Source organism: Canis lupus, chromosome 4, assembly GCF_003254725.2.
Source record: "Canis lupus dingo isolate Sandy chromosome 4, ASM325472v2, whole genome shotgun sequence".
Lineage (NCBI taxonomy): Eukaryota > Metazoa > Chordata > Mammalia > Carnivora > Canidae > Canis > Canis lupus.
The window spans coordinates 18,813,039-18,839,278 of record NC_064246.1 but is presented as its reverse complement, the minus strand read 5'-3'; the positions used below and the strand labels follow the sequence as shown (position 1 = coordinate 18,839,278).

Genomic DNA, 26,240 nt, shown 5'->3' with positions numbered 1-26,240 from the left:
ATTAACCTCTGCGATTCTTTTTTTTTTTTTTTAAGATTTTATTTATTCATTCATGAGAGACACAGAGAGAGAGCCAGAGACAAAGGAAGAGGGAGAAGCAGGCTTCCTGAGGGAAGCCTGATGTGGGACTTGATTCCGGGATCCCAGGATCACTCCATGAGCCCAAGGCTGACACTCAACCATGAGCCACCTAGGCTTCTCAACCTCTGTGATTCTGTCTGTAGCTCAAGTGTTCCCGTGCTGTCCTACTAATGTCCCTCATTCTTAACGAGGAAGTGCAACAGCTTTAAAACCTGGCATAGAGCTGCTCAATTCTTTTTTGTTTGTTTGAAGATTTTATTTATTTATTCATGAAAGACACAGAGAGAGGCAGAGGGAGAAGCAGGGTCCTCACAGGGAGCCTCATGGGAGACTCCACCCTAGGGCCCCTGGATCATGCCCTAAGCTGAAGGCAGACACTCAACCACTGAGCCACCCAGGCGCTCCTGCAGCTGCTCAATTCTTTTTTTTTTTTAATTTTATGATAGTCACACGAGAGAGAGAGAGAGAGAGGGGGGCAGAGACACAGGCAGAGGGAGGAGCAGGCTCCATGCACCGGGAGCCCGACGTGGGATTCGATTCCGGGTCTCCAGGATCGCGCCCTGGGCCAAAGGCAGGCGCCAAACCGCTGCGCCACCCAGGGATCCCTGCTCAATTCTTAATTAAAATTATCAGGTAAATATTAGCCAGAGTGGTTCTGAAAATGCTACATGCTTTATTGAAAAAATTATAAAATGCTTTTCCTCACGAGGGTAAAATTGTGGTTTTAGAACTAAGAAAAGTATTATTTGATTATGTCTGGTATTGGAATACAATAGAACAGGGTTCTCAAATTTTATCATGTGTAAAAATCACCTCCCCCTGCTTTATCTCCAACCTCCCACTACACGGAGTTTCTGTTTCAGTAGGTAGGGCCTGAAATTTGCATTTTTTACAAGTTCCAGATGATGCTGGTGCTGTTAATCTACATACCACACTTTGAGAGCCATTGGGGAAAGACAATTTGTCTAGGTAAGTCATTCTGGCTCTCCTTAATGATTTCTTAATATTTATTTCACAATGAAAATATTTTGAAATATTTATGTCTGTAGTTTGATCCATATATCTAAAGTTTACGCCTAGACAAATCCTAGGAAGAATCTATGGCTCCTATGAAGGTCTAAAAAACTAAAAAGGATGGTGCTAGTTTGAAGGAAATAGAGATGTAAATGAGGAAGGGACTCCTTTGCAAGTTGCAGCTTAGTGAAAGACACATGTTTGAAAGATTTGAGAAAAAACAGGAGTGACCACTGTGAGTGAAAGGGAAAAATACATGTTGCAGACAAAGGATAGTCTGAAATGTAATTAGATGTCAAAATCCAGAGGTTATTCCCATTTCTTTCAAAGAAATAAAAACTTGTTCCAAAAAGTAGATGTGTGGAAACCAGCCCCGATCTCTGTTTAAGATCCTAATTACTAATTCATGTTGTTGCATTGCCTTGGATAAAAACTTCTACCATTCTTGTTCGGTGTATGGATAAAATATATTTCTGTTTGAGCATATCAGACTAAATTCTTTTCTGATCTCAGCTGAGATTAGAACCTAGAGCTAAGAAAAATAGAATGTCTAGGTTTTGTTCTTTGGTTAATTAATTCTTTCTTTTTCCTTTTCTCCATGCACAGGAACCCTCTTGACAGGTTCTCTTTCCATTCCTGCCCTTCTATACATAGTTATTTTTTCTTCAGTAAAAATCGGTTGAGTAGATATGTTGTTGTTTTCTCTTAAGCAAAAGAATTCACTTCTTTTGAGATTATTGTTTGTTTTTAATATGAACATTTCAATGTATCAATGTGTAGGGTTTAGTCCTTGGAGACAGAAATGTAATCCAGTTCATCAAATTAAATTCCCCAGCAACTCTTCCTATTTATGTAGATTTAAAAAAATTTTTTGAAGCATACAGTTGTCTGATGTATCAATAAAAAACATCTTACACTTTAGAAAATGGCCAAGATATTGAAATATCATAAAGAAAATAATAGGATGCCTCCAAAGATGCTCATTTAAAATAAAAATTCCTGTTGTTACTGATGAAATACTCAGATAACTAAAATATATTGTTATGGAAAAGTAATTGTGCAGCATGAATAGATTTGAGTTATAGGAGGATATGAAAATAGAACTGTTACTGGGTACATGAGTTTTACATTAGCCTCTGGGAAATCAATGCTTTGTAATGTGTTATGGGTCATATATCTGTAGGATTTTATATAGTTATTCTTATTTGTCATGGAAACTTCTGTTTCCTGGCTTATTTGGAATTAACTCTACTGCGAATAATTTGTAATTTCTATGGTGACGATTTATGAAAAATAATAAACCATGACACATTTATTGTGTGTATGTCCACCACACACACACAATTTCTTGCTTGATTTAATATTTACGGGCTGCTGGTATTCACAGTGCAAGTCCTAATTTGTACCATATCAGTTAGCTCTCATTATTCATTTAAAAATCTCACATATTTTCTTTAGAGAGTATCTTATTTTTAGATATGCCTTATATAGTTCTATTTTTTCAATATCAAGTCATGTTTTCCATTTTAATATTTCTGAAATTGGTATGGAACTTAAAATCAGTTTAAATGTTTAACATGTATTTTCTTCTGTGCAGTTGAAAGTGATTCTTAAAGTTAATAACATCTTAATATCAAGAAAATAACATAGTAAGATGTATCAGTTAGTAGAATTTAAGCAGCTAGACATATTTGAATATAACATCACAGTAGATTTTCCTAGGATGACTTAAATGATATTGAAAATCTAAGAGTTAGCATGGGATATATTCACATGTATATTTATAAGACTACATACATATTTTGAAGTACATATATACACAGTATATTGCCATATCCATAAATACACACACACACATACATATATATAATCTTGTTGTCAATTAAGATTTTGAAATCATTTAAATCAGGTATGAAAAATACAAATTTTGGTGATACACTGGTGGACAATTTTAAATAACAATAATTTTGTATTTGTTTTTTATATAAGATATGTATATAGATATGCTACATATTATATATTATAATATATATTTTAAATACTTTATTTATTTACTTTTAGAGAGAGAAAGTGCACAGGGGGCGAGGCAGAGGAAGAGGGGAGAGAAAATCCCAAGCAGACTCCACACTGAGTGTAGAGCCCCACGTGGCTCAGTCTCAGAACTCTTACAATCATGACCTGAGCTGAAGTCAAGAGTCAGACACTTTACTGAATGAGCCATCTAGGTACCCCAAAATATGTATTTAAAGAAGTGTCTTAATTCTTTTTCTTTTTTTTTAAATTCTTTTTCAAAATGGACTTGCTAATGACTTTATTCTTGTTCATCTTGATGACTCTACTTTTTGTTTATCTGCATAAGCTGGTTTTTAAGACTAGCCTTGAGTTTTGCTAGGGTACCTGCAATTTAATGTGTGTTTGGGGATGGTTTAACATTTGTTTCAGCCCTACCAAACATGAGCTTTTTGTACAGGCTGGTAATTTTACTTACAGTCAAATAGATATGTCTTTGGTATCGTTTGAGTAATATTAAACGATGGACAATATCTTCCCTGCTGGCTTGACTCCCATCTTGAAAATTTTATTACTAATTACTATTTTGATTTCTAAGTATTGAAGCATTTGATAAAAATGGAAGTATTATATGATGAGAAATAGGGTCAGTAATTTTCACTATCACTGTAGCTTGGTTCCCTGGGAGAATGTCAGAGTTGGCCCAGATGTTACCTCAGGTTCTACCTTAATTTATTTAGGATTTTTGGTTTCTCTGTCTAGCTACCTGAGCAGCTGTGGTCATTTGTTCCATATCAACAGCTGCCTGGACATGCTTCTAACAGTTTCTTCATTATCATCAGTATCATTTGTTGAGCCTTTACTGAGTGCTAGGTATCATGCTACATGCTGAACTGGGGTCATCTTATTTAAGCTTCCCAATGGCTGCTGTGAGGTAAATGTAATGATCCCTACTTTACTGTTGAGAAAACTAAGACTTAGATAGTGTATGTAGTTTAAAATCACTTACCTGGTTGAGTTGCAGAAGTAGTTGCCTAACTTCTTAATCACTACACTTTACTCCTGATTTATCACTTTATCTAACCTGTACTGTCTCAGGAGTCTAACATTGTGTTAGGCACCAGTTCTCAACATTTGAGTCTTATTTCCAATAGGGTGTTCACACTGATTTCCTGTGCTGTACCATAGCTTTATGGTACTGATTTGCACACTGAGTTCTCAGTAAATAAACAGTTTATCATGGATTTATTATGTGGGTAGATGGTAACAGCTCAAAATCAGAGCTCTCTGGTCTTACTAAGTTCACATTGGTTAATACAGTGTGTGAAGAGAAGTGTTTAATCTTCTGGAGAACATTCTGGACTGGTATAGGAATTTTATATTACTCCCAGATCCAAATATGTACAAGATTGTTTAGGGAGACTTTTAAGAATTTTAAAGCTAAATTTCTGTGTTGATTTGGAAATAGGTAGAAATTTTTCCTATTATGTGATGTTAAGTTTTTTCTGTTAATAAAAGATGCGAAAAGATAGAAACTTTAATCTATAGCTTGATTATTTTGTTTTATATTATATGATACTTGTTTTATTTCTTTCTGTATGTAAAAATAGTTATAGATAGGTGCTTGCCAAAAGTAGAAGTAGGGAAGTGAGAAACAAAAATGAATAAGACATCATTTCTGCTCTTTGGAAAAATCTGGGAGAAATAGATAAATAATGCAAAGAGGGAAGGAAGACAATGGATGGGGTGAGCTGGGAGACAAGTAATTGCATGTATATATAAGGAGATATATATGTGTGTGTGTGTGTGTGTGTGTGTGTGTGTGTGTGTGTGTATTTATATGTATATACATACTCTGCTCTGATTTGCTGATTCTACCAATTATATCATCCTTTGTGGTTTCCTAACAAACTTGCCATCTTTCTTGTTTGGAAACAATGTTGTTATTTTGCAGTATATTGGCAAGACTCAGTTTTGCTGAGAAGTGATTTAATATTTACTTTTATAGACTCCTCCAGAGATAATATATTTTACTTTGAAACTAATTTATCTGTTTGAAGAGCAATCTATCTTTTAGAACTCTTTAGCATTCTAATGGTTAATTCGTGTGAGTACATCAGACTGTTGGATCATTAATTTAAATTATCTTGATTCTACTAGTAATTTAAAAAATTTTCTAGGGAATATTTAATTAAGAGCCTGATTTTAGGTTTATGCTATCTTTAACTTAAAAAGAACTAATTTTTATACTTCCAAATCATTATATGTAATCCAGAATTTGATACCCAATTTTAATATTTTTGTAGAGCAAAGTTGCCAACTAAAGTAACAATTGCTGGCACACCTGGATAGCTCTTGCTTTTGGCTAAAGTCATGATCTCAGGATTGTGAAATGCAGCCCTGTGGTGGGCTCTGCGCTGGGCAAGGAGACTGTTTGAGATTCTCTCTCTCTCTCCAAAAAAATGAAATAAAAAATAAAATAACAGTTGCTATCCCGATATCAAAAATATAGGATAAGGAGGCAGGGACTCAATATGATTTTGAAAATTTTCAAGTGTCTGGAACTTAAGAATAATGTGATATAAAATATTATATAAAGGATGATGGGGATCCCTGGGTGGCGCAGCGGTTTAGCGCCTGCCTTTGGCCCAGGGCGCGATCCTGGAGACCTGGGATCGAATCCCACGTCGGGCTCCCGGTGCATGGAGCCTGCTTCTCCCTCTGCCTGTGTCTCTGCCTCTCTCTCTCTCTCTCTCTCTCTCTCTCTGTGTGTGTGTGTGACTATCATAAATAAATTAAAAAAAAAAAGGATGATGATAATTCCTTTAGTGCCTTTTTGTGTCAAAAATACATTATAGTGAACTCCAGCACAGCGAAATCAGAAAGTGAAAAAAAATCAAATTTCATTTAAAAGGTCATAGTTCTCCTTGCACCAAAATGCATTTAGAGTAAAAGGAAAACAAATTGTGGATTTTATATGTGTTTTGCCAATTTATAATCTTGGTAGTGTCCCCACTCCACCTAAGTAATGGGGAGAATCTTATAAAATACAGGTCCAGGGATCCCTGGGTGGCGCAGCGGTTTGGCGCCTGCCTTTGGCCCAGGGCACGATCCTGGAGACCCGGGATCAAATCCCACATCAGGCTCCCGGTGCATGGAGCCTGCTTCTCCCTCTGCCTATGTCACTGCCCCTCTTTCTCTCTCTCTTTGTGACTATCATAAATAAATAAAAATTAAAAAAAAATACAGGTCCATTTTTCTTTGCAATTTTAGAAAATATATCTTAAATATTTAAATGATGTTATCACTTGTGAGTGTATTTGCCTTTACGAAACAATATATATCTATTCCACTTTTGCAATAAGAAAATAAGTAGGGGTAGGCTATATATACATTGGTTTTCATAAATTCGCCTGCTAGTGTATAAAAACCAGATAGAAGAATTCACATATTGATTTATTTCCTTCAACAAAAATTTGCTGACTGCCTCTCCAAGGCCTGGGGCTGTAGTTAGATGCTAGAGATACTCCACATGCTTGTCCTGAAGGCTTCTAGATGGAACATAAACCATTCTAGCATGCTTAGCAAGTGGAACGGAGAGGACTCCATAGAGGAAGAGGGTTTCTCTGTTCCCCAACTGGCATTTCTGTCTTACTCATTTATTCATTCTTGTTGTTGCTCTCTTTCTTCCTTGAATTATCAAGGAACTTCCTCAATACTTTTATGATATATTTATTTTGAAATTCTGTCTCCTATGGTCTTTATTTGTGCATATATTTTATCTTATATTAGACTATAACCTTCCTAACCACAAAAATCTATTACTAACCACATTTCTCTGTGCCTTATATGGGTTCACAAACATAATAAGCACTAAATATGTACCCATTGAATGAATGAATGAATGAATGAATGAATGAATGAATACATGAGTGAATGAGGTAGTAAAATATAGCAAGTATAGGCTAAGAAGAAATTAAAAACACTCATCCCAGGATAACTGGGGTTTATGGGAACTACATGCCAAAGAAAATATGCTATAGTCTAATGACATGAAGACCAGGCCGTTATGATTCTAGGATAGAGGGCCACAATGAATTTTCAAAAATCCATACTAATGATGAGGTACATAGCACTTCATTATAATGTTTAAAATCCTTCTTTAGTTTTTATTTTATTTTAATTATTTAAATTTTATATTATTAATTTTACCTTAAAACATATTGTATTTTGTCATATAAAACATTAGCTATAAATTTGAAATACATAAATTTTTAAACAGTATTAAAAATAAAATAATTATTCTTAATTTGGTGATTTTCTTCCTGTAAATTTCAGAATGTATATCTGTGCTTTGTCCTTTAATACCTCTCACACCTGCATTTTTCAAACTCTTTAGTGCTCCCTAAAAACACAGCCCATGATCTCCAAGAGTTTGGTTCACCTGCCAAATTAGCTCTCCCAGTAATGGACTCTGCTCAGGATCCTTCTGCGTTAACCTGTTTTATTTTAGTAGTGCCAGTGAAAAGTGATGTTTCTCTTTTACTGAGGCAAAGCAAAATGCCCCAAACTGTTTTCATTTACATGCAAATCTTTCTGCACAGCTCGATGCCTGCTAAATTGGCACTGTTACCAGGTAAAGTGATGGGGCCCAAATTGAGACTATGACTCAAAGGCCCTACTGATCCTAATGCTGTTTCCAAACCTGTTTCTTCATACTGTTGTGCAATGAGGTGCAGTTGCTAATCAGTTTAAAAACAATCTCCTTGTTTTTCTCTCCCCACCTCCAGAAATTGTAGTTAACAATAATCCACTAAAGGATCTTATAATGATAATACAGCAGTTGATATTTTTGATATAGTTTGTGTAAATCTGTGAATGAATGAAAATCACCAATTGCATTCAGCACTTCAAAACAGAAAACAATGACAGTGTTTAGTACTGCTGCAGATGTGACTGGTGAAAGAACTCTGTATATGTGAGTGACAGGGCGTTTTAGTCTCATGGTGAGGTACTATATGGGATTTCTCTGAACATTGGCATTTATATTTGGTTTTCTGTCATGATTTCTGATATCCTACTTGCTTTCCAACTGTTTTTTTTTACTACCCACTAGCTTACTGGAGTTTTGACATTCTTCATAAAATAGGCTGTCCATTTCTGACATGCCCAATCTTGAGAACTTCTCCTACATTGGCAGGACTTTGATAACCAGGTTTCTTATGGGTTCTCATTTCTATCTAGGACCTAGAGGGCAGCATCTCAGGATTCCCTAAATCCTAGTATCTGTCTTCCAAACAAGCTTTCAAATAATGTTATTATTTACTGATTAGAAAAGAGTTTCTCTTCGACTTAATTTTGAAATTAATTCAGGTTTTGGCTGAGATTATCTCCAAACTAAATGAAACAATATTCTATATACATCTGCTAAATTGCATAAAAATCTTGCCCTTAGGGATTTGGTTCAAATAATACTTCTTTTATGAAAACCCCTCAGATAATTTGATTCTGTAGGGATGAGTTCCTGCTATGAATTTCTTCAAAATTTAAATATGTGTAAGTAACAATATGTACCATTTTTTCCATCCATCCACCCACCCATATATCCTTTAGTATTCTTGGATACTGAATGAACAAAATCAATTCCTTGGCCTCACAAGCAAGCAGTAAATTACCATTTTTCCTAGGTGGGTGGCAGTGTGTTTAGGTTATGGTGGGAATGAAGAGAAAGATCTGCCTTTTCTCTAAGCCTTTATATAGGTAACATGTTGGCGCTGGCCAGCTTGGTTTTATTTATATATTGCTTTTGTTTCATGTATATTAACATTATCTCTCTAGACTATGAATTTTATAGAGAATAAAGATTTTTCAGAGGTTGCACAGGCTTATATATTAGTAAAATTTTGAAAATTCTCATTAGTGGAAAGACTGGCAGTGAACAAAACTACTTCTCACAAAGTTTACATTTATATACTTATGTTTGTAATAAAGACATAAGGTCTTCAGATAAGGATGAGCTACTAGATACAGTTAATCTATTATAAATAATTCAGTAATATTTAATAATTGTCAATAGATTACTGATTAACTTATTTCGAGTTTTTATATGACACAAAGATAGTAAACTTTATTTTATTTTTAAAAAATATTTTATTTATTTATTTGAGAGAGAGAGAGAGCATGCATGAGCAATGGGGAAGGGCCAAGGGAGAGAATCTTTAAGCAGACTCTCCACTGAGCTCAGAGCCTGGTATGCGGGGTCTTATTTCACACCCCATGAGATCGTGACATGAGCTGAAACCAAGAGTTGGAGGCCTAATCAACTGAGCCACCCAGGCACCCCAAGATAATTAAAAAGTTGGTCCTGCTAAGATAGCTTTTATTATAATACTGTAAAATATTTCTTGTTAACATTTAAATGAAGATTAACTTCTAACTTGCATTAGCACCTATAGATTATATAAGGAAGGAATGACTATCATTGTAATGATTGGAAGTAATGGTAGAGGTGGGGAGTATCTAGCTCTTATCAGGGTTTACCTACATTGTCTCACTTAATTTTAGTCTCTCTCTCCCTTTTCAGTTTCACCTAGCATTTACAAACTGTCATCTTTTAGGTTCATTTTGTTACCTTACTGCATAGGCTATATAGTATGTCTGTCTTTACCTTCTTAGTCATAAACTGAATAGTTGTATCTTTGATCAAACTGAATAGTTATATCTTTGATCGGGGTTATGTGACCAGCCGCATATATGTGCAGATAATCTTTTTACAACTATGGCTTTGATCAAGCTAATTAAAAATAAAGTACATAAAGGGAAAATGTGAAGTGTTCTATATTAATGGTCCACCTTGTTTCATTAACAATATATTGATTTGGTTTCAACTCAAGGTTCAAAGTAGCTATCAAATGTAGTTAAAAAAAATAAAAATGTTTTAGGCCATATTAAGACAGTAAAAGCTCAAGCCTGAGGTTGTATAACAGTCTTCATTATCATTAGGATACCTTAGAGAATTTGTTTTAGCTCATTTTAACATGGCTGGACATTCGATGATATACAAGACACAACTCTGAAATAATACAAGTGAATTTTATTGAAGAGCTTTTATTATTGTTTCTTTTTTGTTAAGTCCTATAATGTATACTGCTAATCCATGACCAGAATGATACAAGATAAGTGATGAAGGAAAGGATTAACCTCAATTTATAGATGTATCAGATAGATTCTTTATGGGATACAGGCTTCTTTGTGAAAAAGTTTAATCTTAAACCATCATGGATAAAATTAAGAATTCATCATTTTGCATTCTGTTATCTAAGTATCTGTTATCAAATATCAAGATTTGGAAGGAGAAACTGATATGAACCTTTCAAAAATAAACGATTAAGGAAATCTAGTGTAGGGATTAGGAAATCTAAACTAATCTAAGGTGTCAAAATGATTTTTATAATTTTCTCATGGCTATTAAAGAAGTTCTTCAGTGAATGAAATTTTGAATAGAATTATAAATATATTTGTGTGTTTGTTTGTTTGTTTGTTTGTTTTTAAACAAAGCTCACAACCCTGAGATTAAGACTTGAGGTGAGATCAGGAGTCAGACACTTAACCAACTGAGCTACCAGGAACCACAGAATTATAAACAAAATTTTAAATTAATATACTCTTAATATCTGATTTTGTCCTCTCAGGTTTAGTTTTAAAATCTATTAATAAGGTTCTGACATTACATGAGATAATACATATACACATAGTATATTATATATTATGTATCATTTAAAATATATAAGTATACATTATATGTAAGCATATTTTATGTATATAAACATAGTATATGTATGTGTACACATATGTGTGTATATATACACACACACACAACTTGGTAATGTTTAGTGACTTTTTCCCAATAGGAGCATCTTTGGTATCTTTTTCCTATTACCCTTTCTTACTAGTGAGTATTTGTGGAATTCCTACTTCAGGCATAGAATTGTGTCAGACATTTGAGGATAATTCAAGGCACAATAGATATGAGGATAAATTGTCTTTGTCACTGAGCTTTATTCCTTATTTATAATATATGAATATGAAGTTTAAAAATCAATAAACTTGAGACTGGTTATGAATATAGATACAAAGAGAGAAGGCTTTTGGTGTATGATATTTTGTGCATATTTGTAATGAAACACTGGAGCCTCTGATTTCACCATCTTTGAGAAATTTTGTCAAAACAAGGCAACTCTTTTTTTGAACTGGTATTGATTTTGGAAAATGATTATATTATCAACTAAATTTACCATGTCTCTCTTTCATCCTAATTGATTAAATTTTTCTTACCTTTTGTTTTTATTCTCTTCTCATATACTTTTCTTTTTAGCTTCAGCTTACATTTTAATGAAATATTTGTAGCTTATGTAAGTAAATCATATTTTTAAAAGTATATGTAATGGGAACCATTCCAAATGATGGGGAGAACTAATGTATTTTGAATGACTTATTTATTTTCAATGATTTTATAAGTTTTTATCATAGGACATCAAATTGGGATACATCTAAGTGACAGGGTAGGAGCAAAGCTACAATTTCTTAACTAAATGTACTGAGATCTTACTGTTGAACTGTAATTACTAGTAAGTGAATAATGCAGGTTTTCTTAGCTTCTTCTGAAGGAGAATTTTTTTTTTAATTTTTATTTATTTATGATAGTCACAGAGAGAGAGAGAGAGAGAGGCAGAGACACAGGCAGAGGGAGAAGCAGGCTTCATGCACCGGGAGCCTGACATGGGATTCGATCCCGGGTCTCCAGGATCGTGCCCTGGGCCAAAGGCAGGCGCTAAACCACTGCGCCACCCAGGGATCCCTGAAGGAGAATTTAAAAATATAAATTAAGAATGGAAAAATTCTAGAAAATGAGAACATTTCACATATAATCCAAATGTAGTTAAAATTCTAAGAACATTGTTGAAATATTGTGTTGTGGTAGACAATGAAAAGTAACACGATGGAATAGGGTCATTCTGTTTTAGGGATAGTGATGGCAGGAAAATAAAACTATACTTTTTAGCATTGAGACAACATTTCCTAGATGGTAGCCTCATGAAAGAACATTGAAGAAGTTATTGGATCTGTCTGCTGACCATTATAGTGATTGTTCCTCACAGTGTGTTCAGTTGAAAAGCAGCCATGTGGCTTATATATGTGTCATGGTTCTGGGGCTACATCTTAGGCCTTTTCTTTTTACTTGAGGACTTTAGCATCATGGTTTTGAAGAAAGGAAGACTCTCTGATAAATTAGCTCCTATGGGTATTTAAAGGGATTCAAAGTTTAAGAAGTTTAATAACTCAGAAGTCTTTCTACCAGCTCAGTGATCCCCTGATGACATTTGCCACCCCGATCCTGAGGTGCACAGCTGCTTTATTGTCACACAGGCAGCTTCTGTCAGAATGCAAGACTACCACAGAAATGCCTGCCTGGTTCAGCATTCAAGTTACACTTTGCTCATGAGAATTTAATTAATATAGGAAGTTGATGGTTTCTGGTCACCAAAATCCGGTCAGTCTCTTGACTCATAATATTATGGTTCATCCCCTGGACTACTCAGATGAGAGGTGCTTCTCCCAGGTCCAGGACTTGAAACCTGATCTTTAAAGATCTCTTTTAGCACTCAGTGTCTGAAATTTTCTTCTCTGTGCTGATGCAGAATAGATTCTTTATTTTATCTTCAAAGAAAACCCCACATATTTGGGGGGAGCCAATGCCCTTCCTGGAAATAATATATCTCCATCATTCCTTCAGAAATTTCTTCTCCTGTGGATCAGCTGAGCAGTTCATAGATTTGGTGAGTTCCTAAGAGGACTGTAGAGTAATTGAGAATTTGGGAGGAAAGAAAATGATTCTCAACCTCATGGTGCAGTAAATGCATTTCTGGAGACTGGAGCCTTGAGTGTAGCCCTTTTCCAAATCTGCTTGGGGGTTTAGGGTTTTCAACTTATGCCACGAGTGATATTGATTAAGCATTTTCTGCCTTGCCCATTAGCTCTCCCTTCTGCTCAGTGCTGCAGTGAAATCACAATTTGTGCCATGGAAATCACTGAGGCAATAAATCTAGCACTTATGACTTCAATGCATTATTGAGAAGAGAGCACAGATGGACTATAAGGGAGCAAGCAGTTGTTCAAACCAACTAATATCTTTGATAATTAATAAATGTAACAGGGGAAATGAACAGCAAAAGAAGGAGTAACTGTTCTAATTTTTAACTAAAATGCAGCATAAAAATTCTTTTATTTGCAATTTTGAAAAATTCTCTCTGTAGCTTTCAAAGAGAACCTTTTGGTTCCTGACACTGCTGACTGCAATCTCAGTGACATTGTAATGGGAAGAAAATTAACACATTACATGTCATCTGTAGTCACTTTGGGTCCAGCTTAAATTTCTACCCCATGTGATATAAGTATTCCTATTTGTTGAACACCGGCTAGGTTTCAGGAACTATTCTAGGTGATGGTAATTTAATGATAACTGAAGCATGGTTCCTGTTTTCAAGGAGCTCCCAGTCTTTAGGAGGAATCCAGGCATATAAATATATAAACAGTGAGGAAGCTCAGTCTTTATGCAGTTGCCTCAGAGAGGGCATGATCTGCCCTGCTAGGCTGGGGTCAGGAAACTCTTTAGAAAGAGTACTTCTAAGCTGAGCTTTGATGGAAGAAAAAACTCACTAGGAGAAAAGCAGGAAGATCATCCCAGACAGAGCTACAGGGGCATGACAGATGGCTGGTCAGGGGACCAAACTGCTCAAACTGGCAGGAGCAAGTTATGCTCGTGGAGGAGCAACAACAGGTCTACGTACAGTTTATGAGAATACAGCAAAAGTGTAGGTGAGAGGTGATGAGGGCCTGAGGTCAGGTACAGGTACTAGCAGTGAGGATGGAAAAGAAAGGGTCAGTCAGCATCACTTACTCTGGGCTAGTTCAATAACCTCTCCAAGCCACAATATTGGTGTTGGCTAAATGGATATAATAATCTCTACCTTACAGTTTTGTTGTTAGCACTAGAGATAACATATATGTGATTCCTGGAATAATAAGTTCCCAGTAAGTGAAAGGGATGATATAATATTACACCTGATTGATTGAAACACTCTATCATGTCCTGTGTTCTTTCTCTACATAGTTCACTGCTTGTCACTTTCATATCATTGTTCAATATATGGCTGAAATGAGCTCAGAGAATTAAGCATTTTTAAATGCTTCTGCCAACAGTCATTTTTCCAATAATTATTACTGTTGCCACATTAATCTATATTTGAGATGCAATTAAATTGAAGTGCTCAAAAATTTATAGGCTCCGTCTATCAGAACTGAAGAAAAGAGAGAGAAACATTTGGACATTATTAGAATGGTTGGATTATTAGTGAAACGTATTATAGTTCAAATATCAAATATCCAACTAAATTGAAAGAATTGAGAATTGTCTTTCTAGAGTGGGATACTGATTTACTCTTTAGCTTTAGACATGTTACTTCTCCTTTTCTCTGAACATCTATAAAATGAGGAAGATGATGCCTGCTGATTAAATACCAATGATCAGGCTTTAAGCATAAGAATGACAAATAATAAAATAATAGCTTTCCTCTCTGAGGAGAAAAAAATTTGTGTCAGCAAATCTGCTGGTTTTTTGAAACCCTACAATAGGAATTCTATCCATAGTCCAGATTTCTTCATTAACCTTAGTTTCTCCAAATGTATTCCTGACTTCCACAATTTTGTTCCATACCTCAGTGGTTTTGTTTTAAATTATGAACAGCAAAATCTCTGTGAAAGGTAGAAATTAACCTGCTGATGTTTCTTTTTCCACCCCCATATAGATGCTGTAAGATAAGTGGAAAAATACAATTTCAAAACCTAATCCAGCAGAAAATGTCTCTAACCTGCAAAACAATCTACTTGTTTATGTAACACACATGATTTTTTTTTTGTCTTGAAAGCGAGGGTCTCTTTATAAAGAAGTGCAAGCATTTGGAGTTATCACTCATCCTGGTTTCCTATTGCTACCTCTTCCCTGCTACTCTGGATCCTACCAGGAGTGAGGTTAAATTCTACTTATTATATGAAGCCTTTAGAAAAAAACAAAACCCAGGAACTTCTATAACCATGCTTCTCTGAACTGTAGCAATTTGTTCTTTTACTCCTTCCCCAATACTTCATATGAGCTGCTATGTTAGTGACTATCTTATGATGAATTATGCCTTATCTTCCCATTTTTATCAGACACACTCGAAAGCAACTACTTTGCTTTTTCCATTGTCTTTCTTGGTCCAGAGGAGATATCTGTAGATTTATTGGCTTCCTTAGGGCTTTCCAAACCCAGATATACAAATTTTACCTGAAATTGCACATCTCCTAGATCTTATATTTAGGCCTTGCTCTATCGCTGTGTTCCTTCTGTACCTGTGGCAGAAAGTTGGCAGTGAGCTGGACCACCATGGGCACTCATATCTGTGTTTATGGTGGTTTCTTTAATCCCTAGGATTCTTCCCTTGTGTTTATAAATCAGACTTTCTTATGCGCAGCATGTGCTCATAAATCAATCTCAAAAATATCCCCCCACAAAAAATATGGCCAGCAGAGCATGAGGGAAACCAAACTGGGAATGCAAATCTTATCTCTAGAGCTTATAAATATGGATTGTGCCTTGCTTCTCCAAATATTATGAATTATTGGTGACTTTAAATTCATGGTGTAGGTTCTAGTTGAAGTGGATTAAGAGTGTCTTAGAAATTGTATTCCAATTTAAGAAAATTCTTAATGGGAGCCAAATTATACCAATATTCTAAGTCACATAATCAAATGAAGTGCTCTACTGTAGTGCATTGGCATTTTCTGTTTCTTTCTGCTTTTGCATTCTCATAATTATATTTGGCCTGCTAGACTCACCCTGGATTTTGAAGATTGTGATGTTAAGATGACATCAGAAAAAAATTTATAAACCATAATAGTTGCCTTGATTCTGTTTTTCTAAATTATTTAGGGGGAGTAACATTTTGTTGCTCTCTCTCTCTCTCAATCACTTCCCTGCTGACTTCTTCCTTCACCTTCTTAGAGACACAAATGCACACAGTACGCACACATACACACGCACACACACACTTTATAGAAGTCACGCTTTAAAGCAGTCATGCATTAGGACTTTCTACACTGTTTACTGACTAGTTAGTAGGCACTGTCGTTGTGGTGTCTCAGATATAGATATGAATCTCTTTGGGACTTGGAGTTCCACTGGGAGAAAGGAATTCTTTACTGGGCTCAGCAAAAAGTCTGAAAATGGTGTTCTTTAAAAGGGGGACTTTCAGGATACTTTTATATGTGATGGTTAGTCCTGAGGGAAAATCTGTAAACTGAGGTTTGGATAACTTGGATTCATTTGGTCAAAGTGTGACCTTGGCCTATGACCTCATATATATGTCCTACTAGTTCACATTGATCTAAGCTAAAGATAAGCTTGAAATGGAATTTTCCAAGTTCTTTATGTGTTTTTTATTATAAATCATTCCTGCTCTCATTCTCCTTCCTCTCTCCATTCTTCCCTTCCTCTTACCCTTATTAATCATTACATCCATTCAGTAAATTATCATTGAAGATATATTATGGGTCAGCTACTATCCTAGGTACTAGTGGGATGAGTAAATAAATAAAAATAGATATTATAGTAAGAGGATATACATTAAATAGTTACACAAAGATATAAACTTTGATGTTGGTTATGGAGGAAACATACAGGGAACTAGTCTTGCAGGTTGGTACATCGTGGAAGGTTTCCCTAAAAACCTTCCTTGAGCATTGAGATGAGTGAACAGGTGAGTGAGTGAAGGTGGGAGGATGAATGCGTCAAGCCAAGGTAAGATGGCAAAAGCTCAGAGACAGGCATGGGGAGGAGGATCCAGAATAGTGGAACTAGAGACTACAGGGACAGGACTGAGGAGGGGACAGGGATTATTTATTGGAGGGATTAGAAATGGCAGTGAGTGAGAAGGTATTAAGGATGTTTAGGTTTCTGGATGCACAAATGTCCTGATTTGGAGGGTATTCACTGAAACAGGATACACGCAAGGGAATGGGTTCATAGTTGCGTTGGCTGCGAGTTTGGTGTCAGATATGATAAAGATGTAGAGATTTTGACATAGCATAATGGAGATATTGGAGAGAGACTCTGTTCAATTCTGGGGCTCAGAAGAGAAGTTTGGGCCAAGAGTAGTCAGCATGACAATCAGAGAATATATCAACTGATTTTGTTTGTTTTAGCAGGGCATTTTTCTAAAGGTGAATTCAACATTTCTTTTTAAATATTTTCTTTGTTTATGTTGTAGTATTGTTATTTATTCCCTTACCAAAATTTACAATTCAATATTAATATTGTTCATTATTATTTTTTAACTATAGTCACCATGCTGTATATTAGATCCACTATTATTTTAATGCTTTATTTATTTTTTAATGTAATATGACTATGAAAAATTATATTTACATTTACTTTTTTGAGAAACACTCTTAGATTTTGAAAATCAGATTTCTTTATATCCATAAATGAATCTGTCTTACTTTAGAAGGATAAGGGCTTTGCATTCTAATGGAGTCCTGGAAATCAGTTTTTTTGAGCTATGGTTATATATATGTTAGTCTCTTTACATGTTTCTCTGTGATTATGGATTGTGATGCAGGTATATTTCTTATCTCCCTTGCACTAATCAGCAGAATTACTCAAACAAGTTGCCAACCTTGCTAAGACTTCATTATTCATATATTGAAGAGAGGATTGCATTAACATGATCTCCAAGATTCAATCTGGCCTTAAGAATCTATGATTTTAAGAAAATTTTAGCACTAATTTTAAGAAAATAGGAATAAGGATGAGGAGAGATACTTGCTTTAAATCCTAGGAAAGTTTTAGATCTCTGGAGGAATTGAATCTTCTGAAATTGTTCAGGATATAGTAAAGGGGAGTTTATATTTAAAAAAGAAATCTTTCTACACATACTGTAAGATGGCTAAATCGCTGCTAAAAATGTGAAATGGAGGTGAGCACATTTTCAAAGGCAGTAAGTAGTGGTACATTTTACTGGTAAGTTTTATCATTCTTTTCAAAAAAACAAAATGGAATAGAGATTTATATAAAATGGAGAAAAAGGAAATTGCATGTGCAGATGTAAAATACCATCTGTGCATCTGGATCCATTCCATGCTTCACACCTCGGTGAAAGAAATTATTGATTGAAAGCTCAGATTTTGCTGGCTAGTTGTAAAAGCTTCCTGTGTTGCTTATCATGTATTTTAAAAATAGGTGGCTTTGACTTTGTCAGTTAATTTTAGCCCCATTTACTTGGGCCTCCTAACTCAGGAAGCATGCTTTTAGTAAACCTACAATTCAATTAATATTCAACTCAATTAATGTAATGAGCACTTACAAGGTGCCAGGCAACATGTCAGGCACTTTGCAATAGCTCAAACTTCCAAATGTTCATTATAGCTTTTCTCTTGCCTCCTAGTGGCAGCTTGGGTCCCTCTTATTCCCTGGACTGGAGAGCTTCATCAGTATCTTATTTTGACAAAATATTAAACATGGGCAGACAACAAGTATGCAGTCTCATACAGTTAGAGAAGCTTGTCTTAAGGATCTCCAACTTCACCTCTCTTGTCTTTTTCCCATTTTAATAATGGCAGGTGTCACATTTGTGCTCAACTCTGCTCTCATTACTTCTTGCCATGAATTTAAGTAAAATCGGCACCTCTTTCAGGGTTATTTTTTTCCCTAATCTTATTGATAATTGTGGGATGGAGTACTTGTTCCTGTTAATATAGTTTTAAATGTAGACCACTACTGCTTATACTTAGAGATAAAGGGGGACTTGGGATTTGATTTTTTTTTTCAAATTTTGATTTTTGGCCATGGTGTTTTACATTAAACTTACTCAGTTAAGAACATATTAAATGCCATTTATTTGCAGAGAAATTCTTAGAAGCAACACGAAGGAGCAAAATTTGTGTCTTTCTCTAAACCGCAGTCACTGCAAATGTATCTTTGAGTTTTTCAGGCACCAACAGCTCTGGGAAAACAAACATATTATTTGAAGCTCAAAGTAGACACTTCAGGTGCCAAATGCATCTAAATCCTTAAAGAGAGGGGATCAGTTACACAGGTATTTGCTTAATATGTTAAGAGGGAGATAGAGAGCTGCATATTAAATCTGCCTTCTTAAAATACTGACCATTTTGGTGGTAGTTTGATTTTTAAGTGTGTGAGATCTGTATAAATATAGTAATAAACATATAGAGAATATGTATTCTCAGGAATACAAATAAACAAGGGGAAGACCTCATATATTTTCCTATATATTATATATATTTATTTATATATAATTATATATATTTCATATATATAATGTATATATAATGAAACCCTTTAACTCTTCTCTAAAACCTTAGTAGTATTAAGAAATGTATTTTGTGTTAAGTGTAGACCTGGTTTAAGAGAGAACTTCTTATGAATGTTTCTCTTTGAATAATAGAATTGTATGTTTTTAGAAGATCATTCACTCTAGCTAAATTTTTTAAATTCTTTTTTTAAAGATTTTTTATTTACTTATTCATGAGAGAGAGAGAGAGGCAGAGACACAGGCAGAGGGAGAAGCAGGCTCCATGCAGGGAGCCTTACGTGGGGCTCAATCCCGGCTCTCCGGGATCACACCCTGGACTGAAGGTGGCACTAAACCGCTGAGCCACCTGGGCTGCCCAACTCTAGCTAAATTTTTTATGATAAGGTTTAAAAATAGTTACTTGGCACTGTTTTGGTAATCTGGTAGATCTGGGTATAACTGTGTAAAATAAATATCCGTGTCTAAACAAAAAAAAATCTCTATAATTAATTACATTTAGACATCGGGAAAAAGACCCCAAAATTTTGAGTTAAGCAAACTATAAAATGTGATTGATTTATAAGAATCTGTGCTTCAAAAAGAATAAAGTGTTCTTTTTGTTATGTTTAGTATTTTATCATTTTGAAAACTTTAATTTCTTCCTATCTCTGTTTTGTGTAACTTTTTCTTTGATTACATGATTTTTTGCTCTTTTATTCATGTGATTTTAAAAATGGCTCATCACAGGCACTAAGGGGGGGCACTTGACGGGATGAGCACTGGGTGTTATCCTATATGTTGGCATATCAAACACCAATAAAAAATATACAAAAATAAATAAATAAAAACGGCTCATCAGATATCTTCTACTGTAACTATATTAATTTCATTTGACTTTGTTTCCTTCACTGAGCTTTATGACAGCAGCTAGTATATTTTTTTCATATTTGCAGATTAAATGGAATATTGACAGACTGGGGTGTTTCATAAAGGTGATGACCGGGAGGGCAAACAATTTAAATAGGATTTGTTGGTATGGAGATTAGAGGAAAAATGATTTAATGGAGGTGATTCTTCAAATAGGTGGAGAAATACAAGAGGATAGAATATTTGTATGTTTCTCCAGATTTCAAAATTAAGACAATGAATGGAATGCATGAGCATCAACTTTGTTTCAGTATAAAGAGTTTTAAAGACCAATTAGAGCTATTAAAATATGGGGCATCTGGGTGGCTCAGTGGCTGAGCATCTTCCTTTGGCTCAGGTCATGATCCCAGGGTCCTGGGATTGAGTTCTGCATCAGACAAATCACAGGGAGCCTGCTTCTCCCTCTGTCTATGTCTCTGCCTCTCTGCGTCTCTCATGAATAAATAAAATATTTTTAAAAAGAGCTATTAAAATATAATTGCTTTTTTCATTTCCAGGTAGGTTATGGCCGGCCAATTTTTCCTTTGCAATGCCTAGAACAACCCAAATAAATTACCTATACTTCCTAGAGCTGTAGAAACAATAAGGACTAAGTGAACCAAAATTTCAGGGAGGAAAACCATTCTAAGATGTGCTGCTGATAGCCATTTATTTCTTTCCCTGAAGGCATTTACTAATTCTTAGTATAGTCTGAGCATTGGACTTGGCCCAGGTAGAAGGTGTCTTCTGAGAGTTAGAAAAGCTAGTGGTTGTTTAAGTCAGTGATTGTTCAAGGCTGGAATGACAAATTGGAAACTTTTTCCACTGGATGTTTGCTCTGTTCTGAGGTCGTATAAGAAGCAGTGGGGGATAGACTAAAAGCTTCTGAAAGGCAGAGTGAAAGCCTCACCAGGCTTTTGGTATTAGGGAACAAACAAACAAATGAAAGGACTTGGCAGGAGGGATGTACCAAACTCACACACAGGCCTGAAATCTTCTTGAAGATGTTTGCCAGGGTTTTTTAGCTGTTTAGACCTGAGGATAAGGAAATAAGCCGAAACTTCTGAAAGAATATCTCTTGTATTCTTTAAGGGCTGAGCAGATAAAGTTCCACCAGGCTCTCAGTCAAAATCCAGGGAGTGCCAACACTCAGGAATACAAATAAACACAGGGCAAACCACATATATTTTCCTAAAACTGCATCCTACCCCCAACCCAGCTGAATCCTTGATTGGCTTGAGATTACCAGCTCTTTATTTCCCTAAAATAGAAAGAGAGAACCTGCTCTGAAGAAAGATAACATCATTTGAGGTTCTGAGGCTCCTCTATACATATTTTCTGTTATATGATAAAAGAGTAACTAGACACACCAACAGGCAAAACTGTATGACCAATAATCAAAAGAAAAACACATTTGAAGCAGGCATGTAGATGACCCAGATATTGGAGATAACTAATAGGTCTTTAAAATGCTTTTGATTAATTAATATGTTCAAAGTTCAACATATGTTCATATGTTCATCTATGATATCATATATGTCCTCATATCTCACAATTATGTAAACTAATAGATAATCCTGAAATGAAATTTTCTAAGCTCTTGGTGGGATTTATATTATAAATTACTCCTGCTCTTCTCTTTCCTCCCTCAATTATCTTTCTCTCTTCTTTATTAATTTATTTATCCATTCAATAAAGGATCATTGAATATATATCATGTACCAAGTACTGTCCTAGAGGTTAGTGGGATGAGCAAATGAATAGAAATGGATGTTGTTATAAGGGGGCATGACTTTATATATAGAAAACCCCAAAGATTTCACCAAAAACTGTTGGGAATAATAAGCAAATTCAGTAGATTTGCAGGTAAAAAGTAAAAAAAAAATAGTATTTTAATATACTAACAATATGTTAGCAGAAAGAGAAATTGAGAAAAAACCCCACTTACAATTTCATGAAAAAGAATAAAATACTTGGGAATAAAGTTATCCAAGAATGTGAAGGACTTGTACACTGAAAACTATAAGATATTGATGAATGAAATTGAATAAGAGACAAATAAATGAAAAGATACTCCATGCTCATGTATTAGCAGAATTAATATTGCTAAAATGTTCATACTACCTAAAGAAACCTACAGATTCAGTGTAATCCCTATTATAATTCCAATGACATTTTTCAAGATGTAGAATAAACAATCCTAAAGACTGTATGGAACCACAAATGATTCTGAATAGCCAAAGCAATCTTGAGAAAGAAGAACAAAGCTGAAGACATCATGCTCTCTGATTTCAAATGATATTACAAAGCAATAGAATCAAAACAGCAAGATGGTGGCATAAAAACTAACCCATAGATCAATGGAACAGAACAGAGCCCCAAAATAAGCACATATGCAATGGTCAAATAGTTTACAACAAAAGAGGCAAGAATATGGAATGAGAGTATTGTCTCTTCAATAAATGGTGTTGGGAAAACTAGATAACCACATGCAGATGAATGAATTAGACTACAGTCTTATACTACATACAAAAATTAACTCAGAATGGGTTACAGATTTGAAGTAAGACCTGAAAATAATTATGCCATCTAGAAGAAAACATGGGTGGTAATAAGCTTCTTGACATTAGTCTTGGTAATGATTTTTTGGATCTGACTCCAAAGGCAAGGGCAACAAGGGAAAAAGTAAGTGAGACTAGATCAAACTAAATGGCTTCTGCACAGTGAAGACAACCACCAAATAAATGAAAAGGCAGCCTTCTGAATGGGAGGAGATATTTGCAAATCATATATTCAATAAAGGGCTAATATCCAAGATATATAAAGAACTCCTACAGCTCAATAATAAAAAAAATTCAATTAAAAATGGACAGAAGATCTGAATAGACACTTTTCCAAAGAAGACATTCAGATGATCAACTGGCACATTAAAAGATGCTCAATATCACTAATCATTAGGGAAATGCAAATCAAAACCACAATTAAGTACCACCTCACACCTGTTAGAATGGCTACTAGAAAAAGGCAAGAAATAACAAGTCTTGGTGAGGATGTGGAGAAAAGGGAACTCTCGTTGTGGAAATGTAAATTGGTGCAGCCACATGAAAACAGTAGAGAAGTTCCTTAAAAAATTAAAAATAGAACTACCATATGATCTAGCAATTCCACTTCTGGGTATTTATCAGCAGAATATGAAAACACTAGTTTGAAAATATATATGCATCCCTATATTCATTACAGTGTTATTAACAATGGCCAAGATATGGAAACAACTTGTGTCTGTTAATGAATAAATGGATAAAGAAGATGTGATTATATATATATATGTATATATATACACACACATACATATACATGTTTATACACATATACACATAAATATATATGTGTGTATACACGCACAATGGGGTATTAATCATGAAAAGGAATGAAATCTTGCCATTTGTGACAACATGGGTGGACCTTGAGGGTATTATCCTAAGAGAAGTAGGTCAGACAGAGAAAAATAAATACTGTACAATTTCACTTTCATGTGGAATCTAAATTAAAAACATGAACAAACAAAACAAAACAAGACAGAGAGCAGATTGGTAGTTGCCAGATGGAAGGGGATTGGGAGATGGCCAAAATGTGTGAAGAGGTCAAGAGATACAATTTCCATCAATAAAATAAATATGTGGTAGGGATGTGATGTACAGTGTGGTGACTACAATCAATAATAATGTGTTGCATATTTGAAAGTTGCTAAGAGGGTAAACCTTAAAAGGTTTCATCACAAGAAAAAATTTTTTTGTAACTTTGTATGTTGCAGAGGGTAACCAGACTTATTGTGGTGATCATTTCATAGTGTATACAAATATCAAATCATTATGTTGTATACCTGAAACTAATATGTCAATTACATTTCAGTTGAAAAAAACGTATGCATGCTGTAATTCCTCAGGTGTAAACTCTAAAAAAATAGTTAATAGAAGTATAAGGGAAAATGTAATAGAAAGTATTAAAACTGAAATAGGCAAGGATTTTTAATATAGGACTAAAAAAAGCACTAACCATAAAATTAAAAATATATAGAGAGAATGGCTTATATTAAACTTAGAATGGTTGTTCATAACAGTATACCATTAAGAGAATGAGAAGACATTCACAGATGGGAGAAGATATTCTCAATATATGTATCTGATAAATGACTCATATCTAGATTATAAATAATTCCTACATATAAAAAGAGAAAGACAGTGCAATAGAAAAATGGATAAAAGTCTTGAAAAGACACTTTACTTAAAAGTACTATTGATTCTTACACTATCCCCTGTCCTCCTCACCCTGCTGCACACTCAAAAATCTTGATATAACTTTTGATTCCCCCAAAACTTAACTACTAATAGCCCAATGTTGACCAGAAGACTTACCAATAACATTAACAGTCAACATATATTTTGTATGTCATATCTATTACATATTGTATTCTTACAATAAAGTAAGCTAGACAAAATAAAATTTTAAGGAAATCATAAGGAAAATTACAATACTGTACTGTAAAAATCTGAGTATAAGTGATCCTTTGCAGTTCAAACTCGTGTTGTTCAAGGGTCAACTATATATCCAAATGGCCAATCAGTATGTGAAAAGGTTTTCAATTTCATTATACATCATAGTAATGCAAATTAAATTAAAACATAACACATTCATTAGAATGGCTAAAATGAAAAAGGTAAAAAATATTGTTTGACAAGAATGTAGAACAATTTGAATTCTTATGATCTGTTGGTGGATGTGTAAATTGAACCACTGAGGGAAAATTTTGGCAGCATCTACAATGCATGTACTGTGACCCAGAAATTCTACTTCCAGGTGTACAAGCAAGAGAAATGTGTATATATGTTAACTAGAAGTCATATAGTCATATACTTCATTGTTCAATATAGTGTCAAAAAGAAATGTCTATCAGGGATGCCTGGGTGGCTGAGTCAGTTAAGTGTTTGGCTCTTGATCTCAGGAATGTGAGTGCAAGCACCACACTGGGGTTAATAAAGAAAAAAGATATATAGGAAGAAATGCCCGTCAGTGGAACGATAGGTAAGTAACTTGTTATACTCACAATAATCTGTGAAGTACACAGTTATGAGAATGAATGATGATCAACTACATATAACAATATGAATGAATCTCACAGACATAATGTTGAGTGGAAGGGGTGAGGCACAACAAAGTATATACTGAATAATTTTATTTATACATAGTTTAAAAGTAGGTGGAACTAATCTATGTGTGTGAGAGTCAAGATAATGATTACTCTTTGGTGTGGTATTCTGTACTGCTTGTAATATCGATTTCTTATTTTAGATATTGTTTTCATAGGTGTATTTCACTTAGGAATATTCATCATCACTTTATGTGTATTTTTCTATAGATCTTCAAAGACAAGTTAAATATAATGAACTATCCATTGATTTAATAAGCTTCTTATTCGTGGAAATATTCAGAGAAGTTAAACAGTTACCTGTGGGGGAAGCTTTGGAAGGGGTTTTTGCGTTGGGGTAAAAGGAAATGCACCAGACTTTTTCCCAAATTTTTTTTAATTCCTAAATTTTGCATTTTTATAGGGAATACTTTGAACAACCACCTACATATTTCTCCTCTTTCCTTACTAATCAGGTTTGAGACCAGAACCTACTTTCCCTGTTTCCAGTTTACCTCCTACTCTTTTTTCAATGCATACCATTTCTAAATTATTGATCTCTCAATGGCCAAACCAAGTGAATTATTTTATTCTTTTTCTGACATATTTGGGTCATTTGCTGGAGGAATACATTTTCTTAA

General features: G+C 34.6%; 2 protein-coding genes across 8 annotated transcripts in view; one reads left to right on the top strand and one right to left on the bottom strand.

Annotated features, from left to right (window-relative positions):
- CTNNA3 (catenin alpha 3) overlaps positions 1 to 26,240 on the top strand; it is a 1,671,697-nt gene that overhangs the window by 556,515 nt on the left and 1,088,942 nt on the right. The gene's annotated exons all lie outside the window — the stretch shown is intronic.
- The window catches only part of LRRTM3 (leucine rich repeat transmembrane neuronal 3), a 170,730-nt gene that overhangs the window by 11,191 nt on the left and 133,299 nt on the right, over positions 1 to 26,240 (bottom strand). The window lies entirely within an intron of this gene.